General features: G+C 55.7%; 1 protein-coding gene across 1 annotated transcript in view; it reads left to right on the top strand.

The window, feature by feature from the left end:
* Positions 1–4,061: 4,061 nt before the first annotated feature.
* Positions 4,062–5,855, top strand: part of Fam222a (family with sequence similarity 222 member A) — a gene marked incomplete at its 3' end in the record, with an annotated part of 25,708 nt that continues 23,914 nt past the window's right edge. Inside the window, exon 1 of the mRNA XM_033762277.1 lies at positions 4,062–4,084. The remainder of the gene's footprint in view (positions 4,085–5,855) is intronic.

Raw genomic sequence — 5,855 nt, 5'->3', positions numbered from 1 at the left:
TCATCTGCACGGCATGATCCTAAATGATAATAGTCGTGCCCCCTTAGACAGCACCCATGACCTTGGCACATTCGTGGTAATGAATTAACCCCTTTTTCAGATGAAGAAACTGATGCTCAGAGAGATGGAGGCATTTGCCCAAAGCCAGCTTTCAGGAACAAATCTGGGAATTAGTTTAGGGATACAAATCAGGCAACGATCTCTAAAGTCCAAATGGGATTGCGCCAGTCTCTTTAGGAAACATCTGGAGCAGTGACCGCAAACCCATGGCACGGGTGCCACAGCTAGCCGTTAATTTTATAACTGAAAGCTCTAAAAGGTTCGCCATCGCTGATCTGGGCTGGCCCCATCCTGGCTTCCCTTTGTCTTCTGCCTTATTAAACCTCTGGTGCCTCCCACACACCCAGGAGTCTGTGACTGCCCAGGATATAGCATAGGACACACAGTAGGTGTTTGTCATGCTGTCCCTGGAGGTTGGAGTACTGAGGAAGACAGATAGCATCAAGGCTAGTTCCCATGGTGGCTGACTTCACTAGGCTCCCTGAAGGCCCCACCCCTCTCTTGTTCAGGCGCTAGGAGCTGGCCGTGGTGCTGAAGGGCACGGGGACAGCTGCATGCCCCAGACCCCAGTCCTGTGTCCCAACAGGACACTTCCTGAGCCCTGCCTCTTCCCACCTTTCTTTGGGTAATGTTTTCCTGGGGTCCTCTTATGCATAGGTACTGGAAACACACTGTGAACCCATAGAAGGTTGGGCAGAACCACATCAGGAATCCATTCACTGGACTATTTTGCATGTATTTATTATACACCTGATGTATTTTATAGGCCATCCAGAATTTGTGACTGTAACTTTTTTTTATTGGTTTCTCCTTTGGCCCAGAACTTCTAACGTCTCCGGGTCCAGTGCCCAGTCCTGAGGAACCTGGTATTCCAGTGAAGGTCAGGTAGAAACTTAAGGTGTGGGGGTACCCAGGAAAAGTATGAGCAGAAAGGACTGCATGAGCGTGCAGGTGGGAGAGCTGGGTGTTGAGGGAGACCCACCAGAGGACTCCAGCTGCCACTCAGAGCTCGTGATGATCACTTTATCATTTTGGTCTCTCATTTGGCCCAGTGCTAACAGCATCTCTGGCTCCATTGTCCAGCCCAGAACCAGGCCCAGGTGAGGTGACAGAAACAGCAAGAGGGGACTAAACAGAGGGGCGTGGGAGCATGCGTGGGGCTGGCATCTCTGTCTGAAATATGCTCAGTGACCAGATTTACATCTTAGGGGGACCTCTGGCCAGGGTGAGGGTGAGAGCATGGGTGCTGCAGTGATTCTGGTGGGAGATGAGGCCTCCTGTTGAAGGAAGTAGTGCTCCCCCACCCCCAGCCTTAAAATCCCCTTCTGGTGCTGTGGCCCAAATGGCAGTGGGAAATAATCACTTTTCACAAGCCCCTTATCCACAGCCAAGCCCGGTGCCGGTTTAATCAGCAGTGCAGTGTGACTTGAAGATTCCCCCGCTGGAGAGATCAGGAGAGGGGTTAAAGAAAATTACCCTGGCCTCCTCCATGCTAATGTAATCTCTAACCAGATCTTCCTAGCTGCAGCTCAAATTGCTTTTTAGATTAACATTTAATTATTAACAGGGTCCCCTGGAAGGCCTCAGGCTCTGGAATAGGGCTGGGGGAGGGAGCAGCAGGAGAGGGGCTTCTGCTGTGGCTGCCTTGCAGAGACACTGATGGGGAGACTGGTGCAGAGGAAGGGAAGAGGGACAAGGGTCAGGCAGGGGAGAGAAAGACAGCAGGGCAGGAGGGGAGGGAGACGTAAGGACAAGGAGGCGAAGAAGAAAGAGCCAGACAATGGATCCTCCTGTCAAGGGAGCCCCAAAGGGAGGCAGGGAGGGACTGTGCCCAGATTCCCAGTCATTCCTGAGTAAGGGTCCCTCCCCCTTCCATCCTGGTCAAGGGCACGTGGCTTCTGGCCCCTTCCTCCTGAGAGAGGACTCAGCTTCCTGAGGCTTGGGCCGGTCTGGCTCGTGGTACTAGGGACTGACCAGAGAAGCGACCTTCCAAGGACCACACAGCTGGGCTCTGACCTCGGCGCCCCAGTCTGGAGTTCAATCTCCTCTTCGATCCTGGCCTCCCACCATCCCCTCAGCCTGTTCCTGGGGTTGGGGCGGCTGTGTGGCCAGGACAGTGTGATGAGAAGGGGACTCGAGTGACAGCCGTGGAGAGTGGGAAGGTGCCCGCCGTGAGGCCCGGAGGAGTGACGGGCACCGTCTTACCCTCCACTTCCTTTCAGGGAACTCAGCATCCACATTGTCCAGTCTGCTTTTGCACAAACCACTGGAGTTTTCCAGCTTCCCATCTCATCCCAGATCAAGATTCCAAATCCCTCAGAGATGGGGTTGACTCCAAAGTCCTTTTTGTTAACCGACAGGCCGAGGATCTGTATTTTGTGTATATCTTGTGTCTGAAAATCAAACGGTACGATCCCCGTGTGTCCTTCATGCAGTCAGCTCACTCCGTCTCCTGTAAGCTTCAGCCAGGAAAACAGACTCAGAGAGGTGCAGTGACTTCCTCAAGGTCACTCAGCTGATCAGAACCCAGTACCTAGTTGCTGGCTGGCCAGTACCACCCTGAGCCTGCGGGGCCAGCAGGATTCCTAGTCCTGTTGACTCTGGGAAAGGCCTGGTATGACCTTCCGCTCCTGGCCACAGCTGGTTTTAGGCCTGAAGGGGAGCCCCAGAAGCCAGAAGGGGGAGGATGAAGGCTGAAGGGGCACAGTCTTGCCCTGGCCCAGCCTGCGGAGGGGGTGCGGCCCACAGGAGGGCAAGTCCCACCCACCTGCTGCTGTGGGCAAGGCTGGAGTGTGAGGGCAGAGGCCAGCAAAGTCTGGTTCTAGCCAGGGCTGGATTTAGCTATGGAGGGCAGTTCTGGGCAGGACATTTTTGCTGATTTCCATACTCCAGAGCGTCCCGCAGGAGTGGCCCTCAGAAGATTCCGGGCAAGTGTTCACTACCCAAATGAGCAAGACATGGCACGCTCGCGTCCTCACCGTTCTGCCCAGTGCAGGCCTCACGCTGTGTGCACGCTGAACGTTCAGGGGATGGATGGGAAGCCGCCTGGGAGCCCCTGCGCCCTGTGGCCTTCGTCTCCCCCTCTGCGATCCCAGCACTCCGGTGAAATCAGAGTGGACTGGGGCCCTGGAGAGTAGTGGGGCCTGGCTGCCGCTCTCCCTGCCCACCTGACTGGAGATGGGGGCGGATGGACCCCCGGCCTTACAGAGTCGCCATTCCATGGGCTGAGGTTCAGAATCTGTCGATGCCCTTGGGCTCTGCCGCTTAAAAGCTATGTGTCCTTGTGCCAGTTGCTGCCCCTCTCTGAGACCATTTCCTAATCTGTGAGATACGGCTAAACACAGACGCTACGGCAGAGGGTCAGGGAGGTGGAAGGAAGGGGCCTGGCGTGGGGCGGTCGGTAAGTGCCGGCAGCTGTTACAGTACTGAGGTCCACATTGCCATTTCCAAGTCATCTCCTCCCACCAGCCTCTGCAGCCAGACAGGCAGGGAGAGATGACAAAAGGCAGGCCGGGCCGAAGGCCGCAGTTCTCTGTTCTTTTCATAAAAATAAAGACAGCCCTTAGACATCCCTTCTCCCGCTTATTGTTCTGCCAGGGCGAGCAGCAGACTCAATTCCTCCTCGGACTTGCAAAGTTCCTTCCTCTCTTTCCCCTCCCCGTCACGTTTCCTTTATCTAAATCCTCAGCTATGAAAGGGCATATCGACAGCTGGGGGCGTTATCTGGTGGAGGGACCTTTTCCTCCGTGTCTCTGAGATAAGGCGTCTTATCAGCCCCCACGTCAGGGATGGTGCCAAAGCATTCTAATCATTGAGGCTTGCGACATTTCCCCCTCCCTCTCCCCCTTTTTATTATTAAAGTCACAAAAGACCTTGAGCTTATAAACAGTCAGATTTTGCAGATAGGGTTTCAAAATGAACAGTGCTCTGGATGGTCCCTGGCCCTGCCTGGGGAGCAACCAGTCCATGTGGGTTTCTGGGAGGCTGGCTTCCTGCAGATGAGACAGTGCCACGAAGCAAGGAGGTAGGGTGGCGTCCCAGGCCCCAGTCCTGTCCTAGGTTTTGCTGTGTGACCTTGTGCAGGATGCTTGGCTTCTCTGGGCCTCAGTTGCTTTATCTGACAATAACCAATTCATTGATGCAGTCGCTCATTCGACACCTATTTATTAAGTGATTACTCTTTGGCAGGCACTGAGGAGAGAAAGAAATAAGACACAGTCCTTGCCCCTCCGAAACTCTCAGTCCAGTGGAGAGAGAGACAGGCGTGAAAATTGGTAGTTACAGCTTGGTGTGATTAGGACTGACATGGGGGACACGCAGGGGAGGAGACACCTGGGCCAGAGTCAAAGGGACAGAGCTAAAACCGACAGGGATGAGGCTGACGCTGCAGGCGGAGGACCTGAGGTGAGGAGGTATGAGAGCTGTCCAGAGGGAACCTCGGGAGATGAGCTGGCCAGGCCAGAAGAGCCTCTGACTTGTCTTGTTTGTAGATGAGGGGCTGATTCCGAAACTGGCAGTGGTGGCCCATCCCCCAGCCGGATCTCCCCCACCAGCCCCAGCAGCAGGACAGGAATGGGGGAATTAGAGGAAAGGGGAGGAAACCGCTCCTGTCCAAATGTAAAGATCTCTCTGGCAGGGCCTTCCCTGCTGGTCTTCCAGCAACCTGAGCTCCGTTGGTATCTCTGGTTGGTGTCTCTGCTCGACTACTGGTGCTGCCTCCGGAAGAGCTCCCAGCGAGGGGCAGCTGGAGCGGCTGTACAGCAGGCAGTCTGCCCTCGCCCCTCACAGCCACAGCCTGGCCTAGCCTTTTGCACGGCCAGCTGCGGGCACTGGTGGCCCATGGAGTTGTGGGCCTGGCGAGGGCCAGGCTGCTGGCCCCTGGCCCCTGGCACCTGGTGAAAGGGTGAGGGAGGGCTGGACATGGCCAGACCTAGGAAGAAAATGCTCTGGGGGCTCGTAGGGATCCTGGAGTGACTTTCACGTTCGTTCGAAGAGGGGCAGTTGCCCACCTGGGGTCACACAGCAAGCCCTGGGGGTTGGGGGCGGTCCAGGCTTCCCCCACCCCCACATCTGTTTTGCACTCCAGGGCCCGGGCCTCCCGCCTCTGTTCTTCCTGGCCTCTGGGCAGTGGCAGAGCTCAGCGGTGTGGGCCAAGCTCCCTAGCCATGTCTGCTGGTGGCCCAGGCAGGGGCTGCTTTCTTCTGACCTGAGTTTCCCATCTGTCGAAGGGAGGCCGTGGGCTGGTTTGTGCAGCTCTGCCCTCTGACCCTCACCCCTGCACTAGGGTGGCCAAAGCCCTGCAGCAGGAAAGGTCCATGGCCTTCCAGGTGCGCCCCAGGGGACTGCCTGCAGGTGCAGGGAGTGTCCCAAGGTGAACGGTGCGTGTGTGTTCCAGTGGGAGCATGTGCATCGGATGCCCCGCCTGTCACGCCCACATGCCAGGGTGTGTTCTCCAGGCTGGTGACCAGGGACGCTGGGGGGTGGCCCTATTCCTGCCACCTGCTCACGTCCCAGGTCCCCAAGGAGCTGTGCTGTGTTCTGCAGTCAAGGACTTTCATCCCTGCAGTAAGCCCCACTTCACTCTCTTTTTAAACTGTATAATTTCTGCTTGATTGTAATGGCATATTTTAAAATTACCAGAAATCAAAGCCAGGAAGTGGATACTGCAGCTTTTTATTGCTTCGCTGTGTTAAGGCTGGTGATTGGGGGAGGGGCGGAGAATCACCTCCCTCCCCCAATCCATCCCCCACTTTCTCTGTCTCAGTCTCTCCTTTTTTTTTTTTTTTTTTTTTTTT

The sequence above is a fragment of the Fukomys damarensis genome, unplaced genomic scaffold (genome assembly GCF_012274545.1).
Source record: "Fukomys damarensis isolate Sample0158 unplaced genomic scaffold, DMR_v1.0_HiC HiC_scaffold_12, whole genome shotgun sequence".
In the NCBI taxonomy this organism is placed as follows: Eukaryota; Metazoa; Chordata; class Mammalia; order Rodentia; family Bathyergidae; genus Fukomys; species Fukomys damarensis.
Note: the sequence above shows the minus strand (reverse complement) of the source record. Positions and strands in the feature narration are given on the sequence as shown.